We start from the raw sequence: 26,569 nt of genomic DNA on the forward strand, positions 1-26,569 counted from the left end.
TAACTAACTATTAATGACTTTTGCCTCAATAAACTCTTAATGACTGATTATTAAGGTAGCTGTTAAGTTTAGGTATTTGATATACCAGTATTAAGGGATGTAGAATATGGTCATGCAGAATAAGGCATTAATATGTGCTTTATGAGTTCTAATAAACACCCAATATCCTAGTAATATGCATGCTAATAAGCAACTAGATGAGAACTGGACCTTAAACTAAAGTGTTACCAAAAAAATTGCTGACAGAAAATTTTGAATGATACATAGGCTATTCCTTTTTTTTTTTTACATAAGCAACAATAGCACTGTTATTAATTTCACTAGGTTATTTAATTTCAAATATGCCTAGTTTTATTATTTACCACTCAACTATAAATTTAAATATTACAAAGATATAATAAAAACGTTACGGTTACACTTTACAATAACTTTACAATTAATTTGTTTACAATAGTTAATGTATTTACTACTAACATAAACTAACCATTAGCAATACATTTGTTACTGTATTTTTTAATCTTTGTTAACATTAGTTAATAAAAATACAGTGCATTAACTAATGTTAACAAATTTGAGCTTTGAACTTTTGATTTTAATAATATATTAGTAGCCTAAATATTGAAATTTACATTAACAAAGATTAATACATTTATTAACATTATGTTGTAGCCTACTCTTTTACTTTTTACTATTTTAATTCATTTTATAACTGTATTCTTTAATAACTGTTTTAATTTTCCTTGCTTTTATTTTGTGATTATTTTAATTCCTTTCTGTAAAGCACTTTGAATTTAGAACCAGGCTACTTTGAATTGCCATAGTGTATGAAATGTGCTATATAAATAAACTTGCCTTGCCTTGTAGAAGTGCAGTTCATTATTAGTTTATATAATTTAACTAATGTTAACAAATTAAACCTTATTGTAAAGTGTTACCAACTTTAATGTTTTGCTTGTAAAATGGCAGTTGTCAGGGTCAGGGACGCCAAGAGGTTATAGCCTACTATGCGAGATAAATAATATATTGCGCTCCGAAAATTTCTTATAGCCTAGCCTATAGAAAATGCGGCCTAATGCATGCCAATGCACATTTCGTACAGGGTAGCCTATACATATATGCTGCATTTTTTTTTTAATGGGAAAGCCATTGTGTCAAAACGCCAGTGAGTCGTATTTCCATGCCTTGCATGACGTCACAACGGGTAGGGCGCAATCACATGGATTTCGGGGCTGGACAGGAAACGGAGACGCCAGGAACGCGCATCGGTCCGCAGCTCAGAACGGGAATGGAAGCGGGAGAGAAACGGGAGGCTCGCTCGTCTCATCATCACCACCACCACCACCACCACCATCCTCATCCTCAAATATAAGCGGTCGGCACGGGCAGCGAAACCCCGATTTAAGTGGTGGACCTGGGATTCTGTCGCTGGATTTGCGCAACACATCAGCGGCTTTTTTCCATTGTTACCGTTTCATTCGGACAAGACAGAAGCCGCAGAACCGTCGGCTGCTTTGCGACAGTAAGCGCTTACTCTTTATTTATACTCGCTGCTGCATGCGACCTCTTTTTGAAACAAATACATTAATGAACCGAGCACGAGCATTGGCTTGTGTATTTCACACTGGCTATGTATTATTAGCTCATTAGTATATAGGGATACACAGAGGAAAATCCAGGGAACAGCCCTGAAATTCAGACAGCTGTGCAGTGCTCATGTCTGAATATCAGGGCTGCTCCCTGTGTAAGAAAAAAAACCCGTTGTATTCGATATTAAAATACTGAAACGATTAATGGTTCTGCTGATATGTCAGTTTTTGCACTATAGAATAAAGAATCCGGAATAATAAGGCGAGATTAATCAGTCTGTCAAATAGAGGATGGGGTGCATCTCCATCTATCTGAATAGCCTACATCTGCTGTTGTTCCGGATCTTGAGGCTGGTTGAGATGTTAAACCTTTGCTAAAAGCCTTTTTGGTCTCGTTTCTGCTGTTATTGGTGTTTCCCCCCCCTCATTGTACCTGGTGGAGTGTGTTCTGCAGTAACACATACTGCACACAGATGAGCTGTTGCCAAATTGGACCTCCCCTACACACACACACACACACACACACACACACTTCAGGCTCCACCCTTTGCCATGACAGCTGTGGGTTTAGTGCCAGTCTTGGTGCCCGTGCAGTGGAGGCCTATTTTCACACATATTTGACCAGATTGTCTGAGATTGTGCTTAAGCGAATATTTATTTTTAAGGCTTTTTTTTCGGAAAGTTTCCTTTAAATGAAAGGTAATTTGTAACATTATATGAGATATGCTGTAACAATGAATCCTGCCATTAAATAGTTTTTCAGCATGTAAACACTAAAACAGTTCACATAACAACAAAAATGTAGCATGCATGATCAACCGTTTTTGGCCAACAATGTAAAAAAGGAATACTTTTACATTGTTACACGTTTCAAATTAATGTTGTTCTTTTGAACTTTCTATTTATCAAAGAATCCTGATTTTTTTTATTTTCATATATTTTTTTTCATCCTCTATTTTTTTCCCATTTTATTTTCCCATTTATTTTCATCCTCTATTTTTCCACAAAAATATTAATAATTTTCAACATTTATAATAATAATAATAAAAAAAAGTGGTCACAACAGTCCAAAATCATGTCTTTATGGCTCTTTTAATGCTACTTTAACTGTAGATTGCAGATGACTGTCATATAAGAATGTACTATCATCTTTCATATGCATCTTTGATGACTTCAGTAGAAGCTAGAGGCAGACTGGAAGAGCTCAGATCTGAAATGTGGATCATTGCATTGGTATAGAGGAAATATTCTAATAGCAACCTCTTTGCTTCAGATTTTGGAAGCTTTACTGTGCTTGCTGCTGGTAATGCATTAAACTTGAGATTTATTTCTCCTGCACAGACTGCTGTTGCTTCAGTCTAATCCAGTGGGAGCAGTAGAATATGTGCTGAGAGGGATGCAAAACAAAGAAATTGTTTTGCTTTTTATATAGGAATTACAATGGGAGATTTTTCTTCAATGTTGCGGTAAGGTTCCCAAAATGCATTGTTAGTGGTATGTGCAGAAATAATTCTCATTACCTCTCACCATATGTGCAGCAGCAAGCCAGTGTCCATTCCCACCGGATTCCTCTTTCTAGAGCTGGCCTACTATACCAGAATGACGTCAAGTGATTGTGAAACTAGGGTGGATGCTGGCAGTGTGGACCCTGGGGTTCAAATGCAGAGAGTCTAGCGGCCAGGATATTTTTCTGCTTGACAGATTCTTTGTCCTAAGTGATCGTAAATGAGTCCTGATAAAGATCCAGTAGGTTCTCTGTGTTGCTGACCTTTGCAGCATGAGGCGATATCTGACGGCTCGCACTGCGCCCACTCTCAGTACTGAAACTGGAGACGACTGCGGGTCTCTTCAGGACGGAGGAAAAGAGCAGACGAAGAGGAAACGGCCAGCTAGGATAAAAGGGAGCGCAATCATTTAAATTAATAGTGTCTCACGAGTCCCGGACGAAAGGACGTCCTTTGTTGGGGCAGGAGCAGGTCAACCGTGCGCATCAATCTTCAGTGCAGCACAAGTGCAATATTGCTAATGTTTCGTGAGTGAGGGAGGACTTCGTGCCAGCTTTAATCAGCTGACATCTGCTCTATAGCAGCCCGAATGTATTGTCAGGTGTGTGTGATCTGTCATCGGCTTAGTTTCACTCATGAATGGCACTTGTCTGACTCGATGCAGATGTTTGCTCCCTTGGATATAACAGACATTAGACCAGAGCCTGATTTGTCATCAGAATGATTTGTCATATAACCCCCCCGTCTCCATTACACTGTAAACATGTAAAGGTGGACTGAGGTGACTCATGTCAGAGTGTTTGTACACATGGCCTGTTGAGCTTTGCATTGTGATCCGATGTTTTATTTAGGCGTGTTTGGTTCTGTATTATGTTCACATCAATGTGAACTGTCTTACAACAATGGCAGATTTTCCCCCCTTGCATTGGCTTCCCTTCTAACAGCACTGCTTACATTGTAACCTGCCTATATTGGGTAAAAGATTAAAAGTGTTTACAGCCTCTCAACCAGTGTTGTTTTAGAAACATTGGCAGCTGCCACAGGCAGTGACACGGCTTCATGTGTGTGTGTGAGAGGTAAACTGTTGGAGAGGGAGATTCACTGCGTTCATGCACTCAATTTGCTATCAAAATGCATGAATTATTTACAATGGCCAAAACTGAAGTAGCAACAGATCTTTTCTTCCCAATTGTGATGTATAGTGAAATAGATTATTGAAAAAGAACAAATGCCGGTCAAGGACTTGGTTCTGTGCATCGGTTGTTGATTAGATGGAGGCAGATCTGAATGTGAGCTTTCAGTCGATTGTAAGAAAGAGTTAAGCAATGATTAGAGGAGGCATACGGCACCAGAGAGAAGTCTGTCATTGCAAAAAAAAAATCTGTTGATGACATTTTTTATTTACGAGGTCAAACGCATGCATGGAAGAATTGATCACAATAAGATCTTTAACATGCATTTAGAAAAGGGATGAATTTTCATGTCATGCTGACTTTAAGATGAAGTGTATGTTTTCAGTGTTAGAATAATTTAACCTGTTTTACTGTAATTTGCAGCACACTAAAATAAGCCATTTGTAGATTGTTGGTTTCCCCTGAAAAGCAGTTCTTCAGCAGTTTTTCAGGTGTTATTTGAGGTGGTTAAGGTGCCATACAAAGAACCCGTTAAGCCCCTACAGTTCTTTAAAGGTTCTCTCTCTCTCTCTCTCTCTTAGTCTCTTATTTAGTTGGTGATAGGCTTAGAAAAACAACATTAAAATGATTAATTATCCATCTTTTAAGTAAAAGTGAAAAAAATAAAAAAACATTTGACAAATGTGCTATAAAGCTTCCTAAGTGCCATATAGTACCAAAAGAGGTTCCCCTATTATAATAGCCGCTTTCCGACCAAGTAGTTACAGGAACTTAGTTCTAGGAACTGTCCACTTCTAAACAGTTCTAAGAACTACTCTCCCCCAAACTCGGTTTTGCTGTTTGCGTTTGCACTGGCCATATTTTATGGAGTAAATATATAGGCTATAATCTGTGTGTTTACATTCTAGCCGTTTTAAAAATGGTGGGTGCTGGTGCTCCGCGTGCGTTCGGTCAATCAGCGAACACTAACGTCACGGGTAGTTCCTATAGTGCTGGTTTAGACCCTACTCTGAAGTAGGACCTAAATTAGTTCCTCCAAATGGAGTTCCTAGAACTAAAATCGTTCATAGTTCCTGTGGTGCGAACACGCCGACATCCGGGTACTTTAGCCAATAGTTCTAGGAACTGTGAAAAGGTTCCTCCGGTCGGAAAGCGGCTATTGTTGGGTACTATTGGGCACCATTTTTGTTGAAGCAATTGTAAACCATCAAGGTGCTATATGGCACTTCTTATGGTTATACGTAGCACCATTTGACAAAGGTGCTGTATAGAACCTTTAAAGATAGGTGCTATATGGCACTTAAAGTGGTTCCCCTATGATTACAAGCCAATGAACCACTTTTAGTGCTATTTGGCACCATTTTTGTTTAGAGTGTATTGGACTATCTGATTGACCAATGGTATACGGGGTTGGAAAAAGCTTGTTTGAAAACAAACATAATTTTTGCAATCCCGCTTGGAGACACTAATGGCACAGAAATTATACACTCCCAAAAGCTTCTTTGTCATGCTTTCTACCACATGAAATGCTGTCACTGAAAACATAATTTACTTAGGACATATTGTTGGAAAATAAACGTTTAAAATAATGCCCTGATAATTTAAGATGTCAGTCTAAGTCACTGCATATTCGACTGCCAGTGCATATCCGATTGAAATCCGGTCAGATTAAGCAAGTGTGAATGGCAATAAATCACATGAAATGCAATTTTTACAAATCTGTTTTGATCTACATTCGTATGTGGTTTGAAATCCTATTCAAATCACATTTCTTGAAATCTATTTCAATCTGACTGCTCTGATCGGATTTCGCGTGGTTTACGTGACTTTCTAACGGCTCGTAAAATGTAAACGTCAGATGTTGTTATAGGAACAACAAGGTTATAAAGTATTATTTGCCGGACGAGCAGAAAATGACAATATAATGGAGACATTGCCGCCTTTTGCCGCCAGAGACAACAGCACTTAATAAAGCCACGTGTACCAGCCTCCTACAGTTATGCCGCTGTCTGATAAGACGCAGTAGTCCAGCGTGGCGATACACATTGTCATGTTATAATTAAGACAACATCTGTATTGCAAACCCCTCCATGTTGCTGTTGTTGTTGTTGTTGTTGTTGTTGTTATTGTTTTTGGCGTATACCTGCCAACGCTATGTCATTGCCATAAAATCCAATACGGATATTCCGGAAACCGAAAGAGCGGCATGGACACACAAATCAGATCTGAACAGTTGTGATACACAATGTGGATGTCATTTTTAGATCAGATTCCAATCGGATACATATATAATCGCATATGGAGTAACAGTGTGAATGTAGCTTTAGTTTTTGAGCTAAGCTATTTTAATTGCCATTATTAGAGGCTGTGCCCAATGATCTGTTATGAACAGCATTTTTATAAACCGCTGATTAAATATGATCCACACCTCAGAGCTTTACTTGAGTGTTATACATCTCACTTATTTATTTCGTCTTATATATCTTCTTTGACAAACTCTTTAGGTGTGTTCACATTTACCATACGGATTTTGACAGATGAAAACGGTTCATTTCCGCGCAGTTGAAAATTTCACATGAGGGCGAAGAATTTCACCACGCTCACCCTCATGCTGTTGCAAACCTGTATGACTTGGCAAGAAAGTCATTTGTATAACATAAAGGTGAGTAAACGATGACAGATTTAGATTTTCGGGTTAACTAATCCTTTAAGACCACAGATAGTGGAGTGGTTCTTTTTGACAGGTTGCAGCCTTCATTTGAGCTCCTTTAGCCACTGACAGTCAATGAGATTAAGTGTCACATTATACTGCTGCCAAGATTTTATGGACACAGTTGACCTTGGCAGCCTTCATTCCCCACGTCCCCCTGAGAGGAGTGGCTGTTTCCCACAGGACACGGGCTAAAGGGAGAGAAGGAATGAACAACCAGAGTTCTATCAGTTCTGCTGAAGGACTACCATCAGCCGAGTGTGAAGTGACACTCTCAATGTGTGCTGTTTGTCCTCCTTTTGTGCATAACTGACAGAAGTTTCTCTTGCATTCCTCAGGAGTGCTTCAGAAATGCAAAACATGTGATTCTTATTATAAGGCACCATATTAAGGGATGATGTACAGTCAACTGCTCATTACAAAATAAACTAGATGGAGTAATCAGGACCCCAATGCGAAGGAAAGGTGTCTTGTTGTAACACCCCAAATGAGATGGAGTGGTAACGACCTGCTGATTGTATATTATCCTGCTTATTACATGGCCACTTACCAAATAAATATTTAAATTACATATTGATTTGAGTTATATTGTTTCATTATGTGAAAAGAAAGAGACTGTCGACTGATACAAGAGCTGAAAGCACAGCTAGGATATCAGTCAGTGGACGTGTGGTAGGGTAGACGTAATATTTCTTTTAATTAGACATATATTGATGATATTTGTAGGGGCAGTCGTGGCCTAATGGTTAGAGAGTCAGACTGGTAATCCGATTCTCAATACTTGCAGGAAGTGACTGAGCAAGGCACCTATTCCCCAATCGCTCCCTGGGCGCCGCTGCAAAAATGGCTGCCCACTGGTTCGGTTATGTGTATCCACGGTTTGCAGTGTGTGTGTGTTCACTACTCCCTGCTCCCAATGTGTGTAACTTGAATGGGTTAAATGCAGAGTATTGGTTCTGAGTATGGGTTACCTTACTTGGCCTTCACATGTCACTTTAATACTGTAAAACCCCCATTTTATTAGCACAAAAAAAAGTGCTTGACTTTAAGGTGTGTTATGCAGTTTAGTGGTCATTTATACCAAATTACTTGTTTGACAGCAGAATGATTGAGCAACCAGAATCAAGTATTCTATGATATGTTTTTTCAATTGTTGTTCCACATTATTAATGTTCAGTGCTGATATAGAACTTTAAATGTGTTTGTGGTAAGGCAGATTTGCCTTTGGCACTTTCTGAAATTGTTCGAGGAGATGTTTCTGTCTGTCTGTCAGTGCTGTAGATCATCAAATTGTGTTGAAGTTGTCAGCAGTTGCATTTGTTGATGAAAGGTAGTATATTAACATTTGTTTGTATGCCATAATATTTTGCTGATTCATACTGTTGCCACCTGAGCAGCTTTTGTTTTGGTAGATAGGTGGAACAATGCCTCACCCAATGTAAATACACATGGGTGTATTTCAGCCATATGTATTTCAGTATTTCATCATGTTCCAGCCAATCAGCTCTCCTCCTCCTCCGGGTAGTTTGCGGATATGGTTTCAGTAAAAGGTGAAGAACAGTTTAGTAAGATGTAGTGTGTAATTTCTATACTGTCTGGTTGTGGCATCACATGGTCTAATCTGCTTGTTTGAGAGGCCCAACTTGGCAACATTTGGCACCAATTTGGCACTAACTGTTCATTTAAACCAAGAAGTCTCTTATGTTCACCAAGGCTGCATTTCTTTGATCAAAAAGACAGTGAAAACAGTAACATTGTGAAATATTATTATCATTTAAAATATTTTTTTTTGTTTGAATGCATGTTAAAATGTAGGCTAATTTATTTGTGTGATGGCAAAGCTGGATTTTCAGCATCATTACTTGATGTCTTCAGTGTCACATGATCCTTCAGAAATCATTAAATCACTCAAGGAACATTTCTAATTATTATCACTGTTGAAAACAGTTGTGCTGCTTAATATTTTTGTGGAAGCCATGATAGTTTTTTTTTTATGATTCTTTGATGAATATAAACTTCAAAGGAAAATCCTATATTTTAAATAAAAATCTTTTGTAACATAAATCTCTTTAATGTTACGTGATTCATTTAATACATCCATTCTTGCTGAATAAAAGTTTTTTTTTATTTAAAAAACAAAACTTTTACAATTTGTCTGAAATTGTCATATCATGTCTTAAAGTGGTCATGCATTGAGAAATAAAATTTTCATGGATCTTTTCAACACTTTATCATTAGTCTAAACAGCTTTTATTGATACCAAGCTCAGAAAACTACTCGTTTTGGATTTTGTCATATTATTACGTCATAGTGTGACGAAAGACTGCCTTTGCCGAAGAAGATTAACACCTACATTTTACATCATTGCCTCTTTAGCCCCGCCCACCGATTCGTACATGTCATTACTCCAGCAACAAAACAATAGTGATGCTTCTGAGGATTACAAGACGTTTTGAAGTGCCAAGTTGTGGGAAAACAGTCTTTTCATTGCCGTCCTTGTGATCCTAACATTAAGAAAGAGTGGATGAACTTAAAGTTCTAGTCAGATCGCATCAGTAAGACACTGCCTGTCCATTTGTTCTTGCTCATATCCCCTTTAATACATTAAAAATAATACGTTAACATTTAGCAAAGTCTCTCATTCTGGTATATATTTGATGTATCTTCTCTTTCTAGCCTAGATTCGTCGTTTAATAAAATGTAAAGCAGCACAAATTACAACCAATGAGATAGAGAGTGAAAAAGAGAAGGTTTATTTGTAATATTAGAATGAGAGTGTAAGTAAGTGTCAGACTCTAGGGGGTTGTTGGAGAGTGGGTTGTTTTTTAGGATGTTTTAGATATTAGCAAGTGGTACTGTGTTATTTTTGTTCAGAAGCGACCTGCTAGCGGTCGGCTGTTAATGCTTTAGCGACCCACTGTTTCAGTCCTGACCTACTCTTGTAAGGCAGCCAAGTGTGTTCGGGGAAGAGAGTGTGAGAGAGTGACAATGGGGGTAGAGTTCGCATGACAGAGCATCAACCATCACTGCTTGTGCTATCTCTCTGTCAGCTCAAATAGTGGCAGACGTGTCTCTGACTGCGTGATAGCTGCAGAGTTATCTGTGTTCCCAAATCTCAGCTTGAACAAATTTCTGCTTGGCCTTGACGGTGCAATCCGAGCGTCACAAGTTGTTCTGTCTTGACCTGTAAGTGGTTGAATCTCTGAGATCTCTACCTTGATGTAACCACGCAAACCATTTTGTTATTGGTTCTATAGAGGATTCATAATAAGTGGTAATCTCTCAGCAGCAAAATTGTAGGCTTGCCAGAAAGCCAGATCGTAAAAAGAAAGAGTATGAATAGAAGAAACTTTCTGGCGAGTTGATATAATGTTGAAATCCGTGCTTGGAAAATCTAACCTCATTTGCTTTTGGTTCACTCGTCTAATGTTGTTGTTTCCCATCGTGCCAAGCTTTCTGCTCTGTTCCCTGTGTGGTGGACTGGGGGAAGAATGAGAGGATGGAGATCAGGATGCAGGTTTCTGGTCTTCTTCCCTCTCTGTTTATTGATTCATTGCAACGTTTATTTTACTAGCTCAGTATCTGACTGTGAGCAGTGTCAGCTGTTTAAGGTCAAACTCTTGTTCAAGGTGAATGAGAAATGTAGAGATGTTGGCAGTATCGTTTTAATTTGTCTGAGAAAGAATGATCAAGATGAAGAGAGAGAAAAGAGTTCAGTGTGATTCATTTTAGTTGATACGTTCGTACAATACGTTAATCAACACGTTAATCAACACGTTCAAAATGATTCATTTGAGTTATGAGTTGAGAAATTTTACTTTCTGTTTTCACTGTTATTTCAATTGTTGTCTGGTTTCATTAATTATGAAATCAATATGTGATATCTGTTATTTTAACACATTTTGCCCCTCTAAACAGATGCTATGTACCAGTTAGCTACTTTTTTGTATTAACTTTTATTGCAACTACTGTTACAAAAGGGTCGCTTGACTAGTTTGAAACCTTAGCTTCCCAATCTACAAGCTGCTCTCATAATTCAAAGTTAGTTTCAGCACTGGGAGTAACAGAATCCTCTGTATATCCAGCTCTAAGAGTGAACTCCTTACACAGAAAATCATTTGATCGTGTTATGACATGTCTGGAACAGCTGTGGTAATGCAAGGAGAGACATAATTACATCCCAGCTGTTTTTCCCTCTTAACACGTCCAGCTCTGAGGTAAAGGAGAGGCAAATGTTCCTGGATGTAATTGTTGAAGTTTGTTCAGATTGACACCTTTATTTTGTTTAACTTGTGTTTATTAACAGAAAAATAGGTTTTGCCTGTTCTTTTCAGTCAGAAGTGTCATTCTGTTTAAGCTTTCTGGAAACTGTCAGAAAAGTTTAAGATTTAGGCCAAAGTTCAGAAGAAATTTTCCAGCTGTCTGAACGTCTTTATATGTTTAGTAAGGAAAGGGAACGTGTATTAGACACTAAAGGTGTGTACACACACATATAGTTGGATTAAGCATATTTGTTGCCTGTTACTATTTTTAAACTGAATATTTAATTATAATTATTGTTAATATTAAATATTGAAATGTAGTCTTCCGTTTAAAAACAGCATTTGTTAGTCATTACAGCTCATCTCTTAAAGCCCCTGTTTTCTGTGTGTGTGTGTCTGTGTGTTTTGAGGATTCACCTAATTTGTGACGTCATGGCCTAGACCCTCCTAACACCATCCCAGAGCCAGACTCTCATTGGGTGGCTGAAGAAGAGCATCATGCGCATTGTGTCCTCCGAGTCAGAAAGGGTGCAATTAGGGCTGGGCGATATGGCATCAAATATGAACACAATATTTTTTCCATATTGATCAATATAGATATTCATCACCGTATACAGTATATTTTGATAATCCTACCAGATTGAAGAGTATCCCGACAATGATTGAAGCTTGGAGAAACCAAATATTTGAAGAGGTACAACCTATACATAGAAGTTCACTGTTCACTATTTTATTTTATTTCATTTTATTATTCATTGATGATCAGCTTGTGCTTTTACCCGCAAATATGCGTTCTGTGTGAACCGGCCCCTAATCAGCACTTCATCGCTTTTAAGAAACCCAAGCCACTTCCATATAATTTACATTAAGAATTCTCTCAGCTTTGGAGGTGAAGTGTCTGTCTAGAAAGTGTGTGTACGGGCAAGTTGAAATGCACTATTTTGTGCTAATTAAATTTTTAATAATTATTTTGCGACTCAAATGTGAACAGCAAAAAACATATCTTGCCATCACTTCTTGGCTTGTTACTGTTTGGGAATTTCATGAGACAAAGTACAAATTAAGAGTAAATCTTGTGTGTGTGATTTTGAATCTGGATCTGATCCACTCGACTGGGCCTTTAGATAAAACTCCTCTTGGGGTTGTCCAAGTCATGTAGCAGCATGTGCAGCATTGGCTATCCTGTTGTAGATCCCTAAATGTAATGATGAGAGTTCAGTTTCAGTCATACAATAGGTCAGCAAACCTAGCAATTTACTATTTAACTTAAAGGTGCAGTAGTACATCTGGGAAAATGCTAACTTTAGCCTAATAGCACTAAAAGTGTACATCCAACCCTCCCTGCCATAGACATATTTATAATTTTAGAGAAAACTTTATAGTACAGTTATTAACAGTACTACAATACCAAACGTAAAAAAATTCTTAAAAACGGAATTATATGCAGCAAGTTTTTGGTTTGTTTAGCTAGCAAAACTTGTCAGTGTGTAATAATATTTATTGCATGCCAGGGGTTCCACGATGAGAGTCTGGTTGTTGTTGCTGCTTGCCTGCCATTCTTGCTCTGTCTTCACAGTGTACTTGAACGTGCTGATGACTTATTATGTCTGCGTAAACAGGCTGCGCTGTGGTATGCAAACACACATTGACCGACAGGGAACACATGCCATAGGACCGTTCGGACCGAACGCAACGATTGAACGAACATCCTATGGTCCTACGCCTTCCACAGACGACATATATTTATAAAAATACATTTAGGCCGCATAACAGAGTGATTGCTATCAGGATATAAGGAGATTTTCAACTTTCACACCAAGTGAGCTGCCTGTGTAGGCAGAATTTTATGGTATCATAGGTGTGTTCCCAACTGCCAATGTAAATTTTGAGTACACTTTAAAGCATGCCTTTTGCATATCAATCTCAGAATGCATGGCAACAACGAAGCCTTAAAGGGATAGTTCACTGTTGTCATATTTGGCTCATGGATACCATGTCAGCATTGAAACATTTCCACTATTGCGTGCTTCAGCATGTGTGTGTTCTGAATCAGATCGCTCTGACCTTCCAGCGGCGCCAACCGTGGTGCGCAGAAACTAATCAGCTCCTCTGCGATTAAACCCAGACATACACACACCATTGTGTGTATAAATGTGATAAAGACTGCTTCTGCGGTGTGAAAGTAGAGATGGCTCATGAATTTGTGGGATAGAATTTCAAAGCAGGTCTGGTGGAGTTATGATGGGTATTCAGCACTCCTGCCTAAGGCGTTCCCTCGTATGGAATAGCTTGTCATTTGTGTTTTGCTTTCATTTTCATTGCTATATTCATCTTTTTTGTGTATGATGCTGAGGATGAAACAATTTTTTCATTCTGTCCGATACCAATAAGCTGATCATTATTTTTATTTTGTCTAAATAAATTAAAAAGAAAACACTGAAAATTATTAGTAAAATTAAAATCATTAGTTAAATTACAAGGATAAATTATTAGTGTTATCTTTTTTATATTTAAATTTGTTAAAATTAAATTAATAATTTTATGTGATTTTATTTGCTTTTAAAAAATTTTAAATGTCTAAATTTCTTTCTAAAATGTTGCTTCAATTTTTATCTGTTTTTATTTTAATAATTTTAGTGCTTCAACTTATTTTATTTCAGTTAGTTGCAGTTAGTTTTTCATCTGATATTTATATTTTATTTTATTTCAGCTTTATTTCAATTACTGAAAATGATATTTAATATCAATAGTTTACAAAAACAACACTGGTTTGATAATGGCAAGGAAATCTAAATATAAAAACATGAGAATGAGCATGCATACACAATTCATTATTTAATAATGACTGATACAGCTAAATAAAAAAAAACCCTCTAAAGCAGGGGTGTCCAAACTCAGTCCTGGAGGGCCACTGTCCTGCAGAGTTTAGCTCTAGCCTGCCTCAACACACCTACCTGGAAGTTTCTAGAATGCCTAGTAAGACCTTGATTATCTGGTTCAGGTGTGTTTAATTGGGGTTGGAGCTAAACTCTGCAGGACAGTGGCCCTCCAGGAGCAGGATTGGACATCCCTGCTCTAAAGCCTTGGACACACCAAGCTGACGTCAAAGGACTAGTGGCAATGAAAGCTGACTGTTGTCGCCTCTCGTCGACTGCGTCTCGGCCAAAAAGCTGTGCTTGAACACACCAAAACACAGTAAACAAAGCAATGCTTGCTTAACATTTTGAATATAAATCATGCTGATCACTTTCTTTATTCCAGTCGGCATGTTATTATGAAAATATTCATGCATTCGAATGCTCAGGTCAGATGATGTCTGTACCGGCTTGACCTCTTTGCTCGCTTTGATCACTTTTGCTTTTATTCTCGTTCACTGGCTCGTTCGCTAAGCTGAACAGCCAATCAGAGTTCTCTCTCTCACCGATGGCCCGACACCAATTCAACATGCTGAATCGGCCCAAAAAACCCAGACGGTGTCCGACTGGAGCCAACGGTATGGAACACACTGAAAAACCTAAGCCAACCGACGCTCAAAAATGTCCCGATGGTGTGTCCCGGCCTTAATGGACGTTCTTAATGTCAATGACAAATGTACATTATCTGCAGATCTCTTTGTGCATAGTGGACATGTTTGTGAGGTACCTACTATGTAGCTGACTAAATCTGAGAGATGCTTTGGAATAATGCCTCGCACACACACCGCCATCCCATGTCTACCGGCAGATCCCAGTGCACTGAGATCACAGTGCATTTCCGGGAAAGGCCAGCGGCCTGCAGAGAGATCGATATGGATGAGGTATCTTCTCATGCTTTCTCTCCCTCCCAGTGGGAAAAATAGGAAGTGATCGCTGTTGGTTATGAGTCTTTACATTTATGACATTTAAACTGAAATCGTTTTTACTCAGATACCGAAACATTCTGCTGATGCACATTAGAAACTCTTCCCGTCTGTACATGCTGGCTACTTTCTTCTAGTCTATAACATCGTAACCTCCGGATACGGTTCTATTTTTGTATTGGAGGAAATAGCTGCTACCAATATTGTTCCTGCTTTGTGTTGTTTCTCCACCAGCTCCATTTTAACACTGGTCATTCTTGTTGCTGTGTTTTCCTGCTATGATCTAATGTATAAGCGATTGTCTCTTGTGTATCCTTATTGACTGCTGCTATTTTCATCATTGGCCACACTAACACAAAGCACGCCCCGGTTTTGCTAACTCTCAGGGAAGGTGTGACTGTCTTTCTGTCCATGTGGCCCAGTTTAGGACACTCTGGGTAGAAAAGTCTGACATGTGGTCATGGGAGTTGGGCCACTCAAAGCATAACTCTCCCATAAAAGACAAGCACACAGAGAGGCTTTTGTGTGAGATTTGTTGGAGGTCGTAGTGGGTGGTGGTTGAGTCATATTTTTGTGTGTATGTTCATCTATGTCACTGGCCAGAGAAATGGAGTCTAGATGGACCACGTTCTTTCCTTTTTACTTTGTGTGTGTCTCATATGAGACTAGAGCCTTTTCACACCCCTAATATGAGTCACATGTTCACATAATGTGCTCAGTCAGTGGCTAATGTAAGATACTTGCATTCATTAAACCGATTTTACCAATCCGGCTGCCAGACTAAAACCATAAGTCTGACCATTTAAGAAAAAATATGTAACACTACTGTTCAAAAGTTTGGGTTTTTGAGAATTCTGTTATGCTCACCAGTCACCAAGGCTGCATTTATTTCATGAAAAATACAGTAAAACAGCAATATTGTGAAATTTTATTACAATTTCAAATAACTCTTTTCTTTTTGAATATATTTTAAAATGTAATTTATTCCTGTGATGGCAAAGCTGAATTTTCAGTGTCACATGATCCTTCAGAAATCATTCTAATATGCTGATTTGCTGCTCAAGAAACATTTCTTAACGATACTGAAAACAGTTGTTCTGCTTAATATTTTTGTGGAAGCCATTTATTTATTTTTTTAAAAAAAAAAAAATCGTACTCACCGCAAATTAGGTCAGACATTTTGTGTTTATAAGTAGACTTTGGGGTTTCCAAAAATAAGTATGAGTAATTGCCTTAGCAAATAGCGCTAATGAGTTATCCTGCCCTCTGTCATAGAGTGACCTATCTAAGAATGTGCTTAGATTTCCAAAAAATATTTTATGACAGAATTCCCTAAATGTGGATTGCTTGAAGCACTTAAAATACAGTTTACATTTTGTCTCATGGAAATAGTTTTTGGGATTGCATACAAACATTGCTTGCTGAGATGTCATAGATTGTACACTGAAAAGCAGTGGATTGCCTACTACTTGCAGTGCTCTATTTTCTCTCTTGTGAACTGCTTGAGTTCTAATTACCACCACTAGCTATAATGCTTAAGAGTGTTTTCTTGAATGGATGATGGTAATTCTTCTCTGAGGTTTCAGAGAGAAAGAGAGAGAGAGCGTACAGTGGCTTTCATCGTTTAAACACCCATCAAAGCCATAGCATGGCCTCTGGTCCTTTCCTTCTACGAGTCCTATTGACCTAATAATGACTCTCGGTCTCCGCTGCATCCCTCCACACCACCAGCAGCTCACAGGCTCTGCCAGGTTAATTATTTCAATTCCAAACGTAGGCCTGGAGGTTGAAGAGACAGGTGACACACTAAAGCTCCTGGCGCTGCAGTCAGAGGCTGTCAGTAGCTCCCCCCGTTCCTCTTTTAATCTGTGTCTGCCCGGAGGGGGGAGCGGGGCTTCCTCTTTACAGCTCTGACTTTGAAATGAGAGCTGTAGGGCCAGAGACGTGCTTGCAGATACACACAAACATTAATACACCAAATACACACAGCTGCCTGCTTCATCTGTGAAAGAAAACAAGCATGACCTGGTATAAGCTGCTGTGACTGTTTATTAAACATCAGTCTGTAGAATGCTGATGTCTTGTTTTTTACTCATTCATAATCACCAACCTGGATCTCATGAGAAAATTGTACATTTTTGTACGAATTCAAAAGAATTTGGCAAAACCTAAAATAATTATGAATTGCTGTGAGGTGTGTTGGGTATTAAACGAATACTACCTTTATTTTAAAAATGTTTAAAATGATACACACTTGTCAAATAGCGATACACTTGTCGCCACAACCATTCATTCAAGCCGATTTTAAATAATTAATTCAGATTCAGCAATCATTCAGCAATTAATATTTGTCATACATTTTTAGTTGTGTGTTAAGAATCGTGATCTCTGTTTAAAAAAAACTAAATCCCGATTCTCGATTTATCCAGAATCATGCTGCTCTACTTAAAGATGTGATAGCATTACACTTCTACTCACTGGAAAAAAATAGCTATTTATTTTATATTTTTATATTTATTTATATTTTTTATCAAAAGCATGAGTTTTAGGGATGCACCGAACATTTTGGTCGATACCGATAACCGATAATTCTTTATATTTGAAAGCCGATAACGGATATATTGGCCGATAAATCTAAATCCAACTTTTTATATAATTTTTGAGAGCTTGATTACAAAAGCAAACGTCTCACCATTAAAATCCATGTCCCAAGCACACTATTATAATGTTCTCATTATAATTTTATGTAGCCTATTTGACATACTTGCACTGCACATGAACTGTATTTCTCTTTTTTTAAGTTATTCCAATCATATTTCAAGCAATTCAAAACCATCATGGTGAACAGTGCTCATCTGAAGTGTCTCAGCTGAAGGAAATAATCCATTATTTATCAGCTTTAATATATCGCCCAAATTTTCTTATCAGGCCGATATCGATAACAATAGAAAATGAACATAGGCCCATATATCGTGGCCGATATATCGCTTGTCTTTCTCTTTTTCTGAATGAAACCAGCCTATGGCACGACATCCTTTCACTAGTGCGGTCACGTGCAAACGGTGAGGCAGTATTAGGTCAGTCAGTGTGTATTCACTGCTTGTGTTGATGCTGTACGACAGGCTCTGTTGCTCCCCTCTGATGTCCTGCGGCACAACCCTTCATCCCTGTGCCATTCAGAGCAGCAAACTGCAACTGTGTACTGCAATGGTGCTCTGCAGCTCTTGTCCTCCTAGCAGCATCATATCTCTCTCTTGCTCAGCTGTTAATCATTAGAAAAGGGAAGTGTATCAGTTTTCATCTGCATGGACAGAAGGATGCGGGCCACTGGTGGAGGAGGTCACACTGATAATAATCACTCTTTTGTTTCTCTTGCCATCAGTATGAACGAGATGTAACAAGCTCATAACATTAGGCTTTATGTGGCTTCCTGCCGCTGAGAGCGGATCCTTGAATTTGAATTGCAAATGGTTGTGATTTTCTTCACTGGGTGCGCAGAAAGTACGTTTGTGAATTGGTGAGTGGTTTAGATTGGCTTAACTTAAGATTTTTATGGCATATTTTTGGCATATTTTATGGCATATTTCATTATGTTTAGTTTTGGAAGATGAATGTATAAATAATACTCTGGGAAGTTAACAGAGGCAGCTATAGTCTTTTTTTTAGTTCAACCAGAACAGTTGTCTAGTGAACAGCTGTGTAGCAGACATGAAGAAGGGTGTGTGAGAGTCTATCAAAGCGTTTCGGCCCCACTCGCCATGTATAAATAGCCTAACCCACTGACCCACACACACCACTACAGTTGACTGTTTATTTATAGTGGAATGGTGTTGATTTGACTCAACTTCATTTCTGGAGTATGTGAGGCACTAAAGCTTAATCCAATGGTAACAATGACCTTTTAGGGTCATTATGGTCTCTTGCACCATTTAATATGTTATTATTTTTTAATAATATTTAGCCATTGGTATACCTTATAGGGAATATTCAGGATTTTTTCAAAACATATCTGAGGTGTTGTATACAATCTGTGCCTTAGATCCTCAGCCATACTTACAATAATTGGGTTGTTGACATGAAATGCCAAGCAATGACAGCAGTGTCCGGCAGTGTGACATGCTATGCTTCTTATATAACTTACATGTTCCTCTATATTTAAAGTGTCAAATTATGACATGCCACATTTATTTTCTTTAATGCTTTTTTGACAAAGAAAGCATTAGTCTGCAACAATAAATCGTATTTAGTTATTCATTTCAACATTTATTAAGTTATTTTATTTATTTTTTATTAACGTCACAACGTCAACAGAGCGGCACCCATTCATGCCATATGGACTCACAGAGAGTGATTATTTACCTAAACATCTTCCTAAAAGTCATATATATCATGGATAGCATGAGGGGGATTAAACAATGAGAGAATTTTCATGTTTGGGTGAACTATCCCATTATTTGGGAGACTACAGTAAATATTTGTTCTATTAAAATCATTACTGTTAAAACCATAACTCATATAATCTTTCCCTTATACATACAGCAAAATACAAAGGGTTTTAACTTTAGTTAATGACATGTTATGTGTTTTTCTGCTTTAAATTAGAAACCATCCCCATGTCAACATCATCTTGTGATCTCATAGACTTCTCAGAGACAGGATCAATCAGTTGATTTCAATTTGTTTGAAATGTTATTCTGTAAGAGCTTTTATCTTATGGTACTACAACTACTGTGCTTGCATTATATGTGCATTATGCATTAACTGAATCTTGGGGTTGGAATATTGAAGCATTTTGAACAGCTCAGGTTCTGTCATTACCACAAGCGCCATGTTGCAATAAACAACCTTTTTGCCAGTACTTTGTGGTCATATCAGATTGCTTGGCTGCATTTATCCTTCCCTTTGACTTTTCAATGTTGCCAGGGCTGCATTGTCACTCCAGGTACAGCAGCTGCATAATGTATTCTTAACCTGCAGATCTGATGGTTAAAGTGGACTGGTTTGTAGTTATTTGATTTAAGTGAATAATGGGCAAGGGCAACTTTATAATTAATTAAGAATACAAATTAATTAGTCTTTTCTTTTTCACAGATTGATTGAGGACCCTATTCCCTTCAGAAATCAGCTTGGCACTGCCACAGAACCAAAGGTAAGCTTACAGCACTAAAAGCAGCTGGCTGATTGAATGATTTTGTTTGTTTGCCAAAATATTTTATAAATGTGTGTAATGTTTAGCTGTTATAATCTATCTCAAGTGATGGACTGCCGTATGTAAGGATGCACGATTATTATGTGGTTATTAACATATATTAGAGATTTATTTCCAGTCTTATACTGTGTATGTATATTATTCAAACCCCATTGCAAATCAGGTTTATTGGAAACATTTACAGACTTTCAGCTGTTTGCTATGAACAAATCAAACAAAAGTAATTGAAATACCTCAACACAACAAATGTTTCAAGTGGTTTCCCTTGGATGTCTGTAAATTTTGCCAATAAACCTGATTTGCAATGGGGGTTGAGGAATTTCAATTACAACTATATATATATATATATATATATATATATATATATATATATAAAATTCAAAATAAATCTCTAATATATGCTGATAACCACATATTAATCGTGCATAATACATTAATACATTAACATTGTTTTTGGCTGCCAAGTCTCAAATGAATGTCCATTTTTCATTCTTTTTTCCATGTTTCATCCTTTTTTTATACTGCCTAAATTCAAAGCATTTTAAACTGTTTTAGTTTTAGTGTCATATTTGTTTTGACAAAAAAATATATAATATCGGCCATCATCTCATCATAACTTTAATATTGGTGCATGCCTAACTATGCGTAATAACACCATAGCTTGATTTCCTGGAAAATCATAAACTAATACAATTTAATTTGATGACATTAGTTGTTCAGAAATCACACACTTGATCTTTAACTTCAATTTTCTTTTTGAATCAGAAGTAGAATATTATATTCCATTCCGAGAAAAGTTGTGACGTTTTAAAATGCAATTAAATCAAGAATCTGTGGTTGGTTAATTCTCTTGAACCTTTATTTAACTGACAAAAGTACAAAGAAAAGATTTCCAATATATTCACTGACCAACTTGATTTGTATTTAGATTTCGGTGGCTGGAACACACATTTCAAAATAGACAATCCAAATCACAGATTCTTTATTTTATTGCATTTTACAAAATGTCCCAACTTTTCTGGAAATGGGGTTGTAACAACGAACTTGACAAAGTTATGATCTTTCTCATCCCACTTGTGTGACTGGCTTTTTCTTTAAACATTCCTTGTACTTTTCAATAACACTCGGAATATTTCCATAGACACGCGATGCATGTTTTGAAAGGAACATAACGTCCGTGGACATACGCGACCCTTAAAACCTCCCTGAAGTTAGCGAAATCTCAAATAACGCTGCTTTAAGCCTCGGATCCTCCTGTGTGCTCGCCACAGAGTCTGTCTGCATTGGTAATTCCATTTGAAAAGTGAAAGCATGTGGGGATGTGTGGAAACAGTAGACAGTCTCTCCTCCGGGACTCTGATGTTCCTGAATTACATCCCTGTGTGTCGTCTGCCCTGTTATCAGGTCTGAGACCTGCCGCCTACCGTACATTCCACACGCTATCATTAACCCCTCGAACCCCGCCTGGAGGAAACCTCAGTGCTTCTCTCCTCCATCCACCCTCTCACTTGCTGCCTCTTCACGTCTGATCCCAGAGGGAGTCGCAGAAGTGTGGTCACCTCCTCGAGCGCCTGCTTTAGCTCAGGGCTAATGAGAGGGGACAGTAGGAGAGGACCTCAGGCCCCTGGGGCCCCACTACTGCACGAGCAAAGACTTTACAGTCTCATGTTTCCTAGAACAATAATTACACAAAGTGTCGTTTTCCCCATCAGTGAGGTGGAGGGAAAGGTGGAGTGTTGGAGTTTGGCTCTGTGTTAGGTGTCTGGACCAGTTGTCTGAGGAACAAGATGTATCGTGCCTAGTGGAAATTATGTAAAATGATCAGACTTAAACTGCACTTTTCCATAATGTAGAAAGATATTTTAATATTATTATTTTTTTGTTGTTTTTTGTAATTACATGACTCACTGGTAAAGGCTGTCAGAGGAGTACGAAATCAATGTCAGTAGCCTTGAAGAAAAGCTGAGATGTTTTTAGTTCCTCAGATGCCGAAGAAGGAGCTTCCCACACAGCTTGCGCAAAGGTGTTGCATTTCTAATTGTTTAGGTTTAGATGGAAATAGAATCTGAAAGTATGTTCTGCTCCCGGGCCGGGCAGCCGTACTGTCCCACTGTGTGCTGTTTTTGGCGTCTGTTATTGCAGCCCTTGAGTTCAGCTGCTACGTAACGCCGACACGACCCAATCGCGTGGATCACTCTCTCTGGCACTAAATTTTGTTAAAACTTTACAGGGTTTCATTTATCAACATTAGTCAACTTAAACTAAAAAAAAAACAATACTTTTACAGCATTTATTCAAATTAGTTAATGTTTACCTCAACATTTACTAATACATTTTAAATATCAAAAATTGTATTTGTTAACATGAGTTAATGCTCTGTGAACTAACATGAAAAATATATTTTTTAAGTATCATTAACAAAGGTTAATAAATGCTGTACAAATGTATAGTTGTATATAATTGTATAGTTAATGCATTAACTGATGTTAACAAATGAAACCTTGTTGTAAAGTGTTACCTGATTGTTTTTTATGCAACAAATGCATGAAAACTTTGGAAAAGGACCTTAGATATCTTAGATAAAATTTCTAATATTGAGATGAATATCAAATTCACGTCACAAATCAATACACAAATTCACAATTAACATAAATCTTTCTGGAACACCTTAAGATTATGATTTTTTTTTAAACCTTTCTCATCTTAAGAAGTCTTGCTCTTTCTTTGTTGATTTAACAGTTAAAATAAACATTGTCATAATTTTTAAGTAATTTGTTGAATTGACATTGTTCACTGTAGAAAATATATTTGATCCAATATTGTTGCATAACAATAACAAGGTCCAAGAATACCTAAGACCAAAAATATTTTTCTTTATGTATGTTTATAAATTTAACCGTAATAAACCAACACAGGTAGCTTGTCTCTACTGAGTGACGGCTAAATCTGGAACTTTTTTTTACCCTATGTCATTTCCATATAAAATAGATAAAAAGCTATTTAGTTTGACTTCCTGAAATGGATGAAGATTTCCTAAAATTGAATTATCTCTTGAAAAATAGTTTCTATTTTGTACTCTTGCCATTTATGGGGCACTACGGCCTGAAACAATGGTGGATCTCCAGGATCTCTAGGCTAAATTGTGGTCAGCCTATCCAAATGTCTCATTTTCAAGGGCCAGTCAGTGTGTCTGCCTATTATGCAGCTCTCTGGAAAGGGTGTGATATTTTTGATCTATTCATAACATGTACAAACCAGATATCTTTGTTTCTATTTGGAAGAATGACCTTTGGCTGACTCAGGAGCTCTTTCAAATGTAGATCCCGAAGTGCTGTTGACCTTAGCAGACTTATTCTACTGAATTCTGTTCCACCTTGACCTTTCAGCATCATACAAACTGACTGTTCTGACTGTACTGGATTCTTGGAGATAAGAAAAGAGCAAGTGGGTACAGGAAGTGATGGAATGATGTCAGTACACCTACCTGTACAGGAAAGCACGTAATGGAGGATTGCGGTGTGCTTTTATCTTCCAACTCAATGTCTCTCACCTTCCTGTGCATTATATTATATTATATTATATTATATTATATTATATTATATTATATTATATTATATTATATTATATTATATTATATTATATTATATTATGTTATTTTGTCCAATAAATGTATACATTTGTTCCGGTTGCTTTCTTGCTGCAAATGAAAGCCCTCTACATTCTTTACCCGTATTAAATGTGTCCAGTGTAGCATGGCAAGTGATCTACATTTGAAAACAGTTCTGACCAGCTCTGGGCCATTTTTGCATGAACTTAAAATTAGGCTCTGCGTTGTTGTCGATGAACTGCTGGTCATTGTGATGTGTGCATGGGCACTTCTGCCAGCTTGGCCCATGTTCAATGCCCTGTGGGTTTACTTGAAAAGAGATTGGGCAACAGTATTGATTCATAGTGTGGCGCATTATGTCTCTGTGGATGAACACAAACCCCCCTGCTGTGTGTAAATGGAGTCTCAGCTGGACTGTCCTGCACCAGAATTGTCATCTATAATTTTATTCACTGTCCACTGCGGAAACCCCTCTTTCTTCTTACTCATTAAATTTAATGGTAGCATCAGCTAGACTGCCTCTGATCTGTCTCTGTACCGTCACTGAAGTAGAGCCCCTCGTATCTCTAAGTGCCCCGAGGCAGACAGTGTTGCCCCCTTTTATCTCAGCTAGAGTTTATGCCTTAGCCATATGCCAGAGGTTAAATATATGGCCTTGACATAAGAGAGGCTTAGCTATGGTTTTGATATGGCTCCTGCTTCACTTTGTGTTGGACAATTTGTGACTTTATAGCTAGTGAACCTAAAGAGTGACTTCCTGTTTCGGTTTGGTAAGGTTTGAAGCACTTGTTTGTATTTCGTGTGCATTATCAGGTGTGACCCTGTTACTGTGCAGCTGGGATTGGAAAACTGGAGCATCTGTGCTGGTTGTGACGTCTGGGGAATCGTTGGCAGACGCCACACCCTTCTGGGTCTTGAGATGTATACAGGGGCTTCTAGACATGAGCGTAGGCCTATGAGGCTGCATGTCTTGCATAATGCTTGCATAAAGAGTTCCATTTAATATTTCAATTTGCATCCTTTCTAAATATCTTGCTTGGTGCTTTTGGCTGTGATTTTAGCAAGTAATGATCAGTTCGATGAGTTGAACTGATCTGAGCTTGCATGTGCATCTAACCTCTATATCGCGATTGCAGGAAGTCTAATCTAATCTGCAAACTAATTTGTTCATTTGGAGTTTGTTTAGGATCCTCTGCTCTTTCTGCTCCTGCTTCTAATTGGCAGAGCTGTGTGTGAAGACTGTCCCATTGTGTGTGTTGCCAAGCCCGCGTAGGGAGTCTCTATGCATGTCTCCCGTTTACAGCACTCAGTTGTGCGTGAATGATGACATTAGTGATGCTTTGTCACTCTGTTGCAGGATGTTAGGACCTTTTTTCTTTTTCCTCCTCCTCTTAACCCGGAGCTCTCTTACTAATGTGAACTGACCACGTGATTGACGAGACAAATGGTTGGAATACTTAGTCTAGCTTTGGTTCCAGTGTTTAATTTGGTCATGGGCAGGCAGCTGTTCTACAGCCAGACACCACAAACTATCCCCAGTCCAGTGGATTCCCATATTTAGTATCTACACCATTTGTTTTGAAGGATGTTTTGTTTATTGCAATAAGGTGGGATTGATATTTCTGTTATAAGGGTCGTTGTTGCTGAGAATATTGATTAGAATAGGTTCTGCCCATGGGTTTGTGGGTCCCTAGGTGAGATCATGGGGTGGAACTATGATTAAAAATTAATAGGATCATGAATATGAATGTGCAATTTGGAAACACAGCACTAAAATTAAACTAAAATAAACACACAAACTATTCATGCAATTTATTCCTGTTGGAAAAGCTGAATTTTAGCATCATTACTCCAGTCTTCAGTGTCACATGATCCTTCAGAAATCATTCTAATATGCTCATTTGGTGCTCAAGAAACATTTATTATTATTATTATTATTATTATTATTATTATCAGTGTTTAAAAATCGTATCGCATATCGAATATCACATTTAACAAGTTCTCACATATCAAATTTTTATTCAGTGTCGTGCAGCCATAATTTGAAGCATTAGGAACAAATTTCTGAACAAAAATCCCTGTATACCTATTACTGTATTGATTTTCTTGTGAAGTAAAATTGTTATCGGTACAGGCAAAAATAGGCTATTTAGACTATCTACAATTCAACAGTATTACCCTCCTACACACACACACACACACACACCATTGATTAATGACCCATATCCTGCTTGTGGAGACACAGGAAACAACCTCTTTTCATCTCTCCATAGCTTCTGTTTGAAAGGATCGTCCTCTTTTCATTGTTTTCATCTTTTTTTTGGCAAATGAACCACTTGTACATGCTCCCACCCAAACAAACCAAATTAATGGACATTTATCATCTGTAAAATATCATGGATCTATTGTCTTTTGAACCAAATTATAGCCTCATGTCAAGTTTTGTTGCTGTTCGTTCGCGTGTGAAGATGCTGTTAAATGATTTGTGTTTGTGTTTATGACTTCATGAGGTTGGACCATGGTCTCCCATGAGCCTCACAGAGGCGTTTGACCATGGTCTCCCATGAGCCTCAGAGAGGCGTTTGACCAGGGAAAGTATTGGATGGCTCTTTGTTTATCCTGGTCTGAGATGTGGAAATAACAGAAGAATGGCAGATCTGACTGAGAAAATACACTTCTCCTACTATTAACTCACAAGGTTATTTTAGTACAGACTCTG

At 37.8% G+C, this 26,569-nt stretch overlaps 1 protein-coding gene across 2 annotated transcripts in view; it reads left to right on the top strand.

Annotated features, from left to right (window-relative positions):
* The first annotated feature begins 1,222 nt into the window (after positions 1–1,222).
* raph1a (Ras association (RalGDS/AF-6) and pleckstrin homology domains 1a) overlaps positions 1,223–26,569 on the top strand; it is a 65,755-nt gene continuing 40,408 nt past the window's right edge. For both annotated transcript variants that reach the window (XM_084122114.1, XM_084122115.1), the window contains exons 1-2: positions 1,223–1,519; positions 20,126–20,183. The gene's annotated coding sequence lies outside the window, so the exon portion shown is untranslated. The remainder of the gene's footprint in view (positions 1,520–20,125; positions 20,184–26,569) is intronic.

This window comes from Abramis brama (assembly GCF_963993115.1).
Source record: "Abramis brama genome assembly, chromosome: 8".
Classification (NCBI taxonomy): Eukaryota; Metazoa; Chordata; class Actinopteri; order Cypriniformes; family Leuciscidae; genus Abramis; species Abramis brama.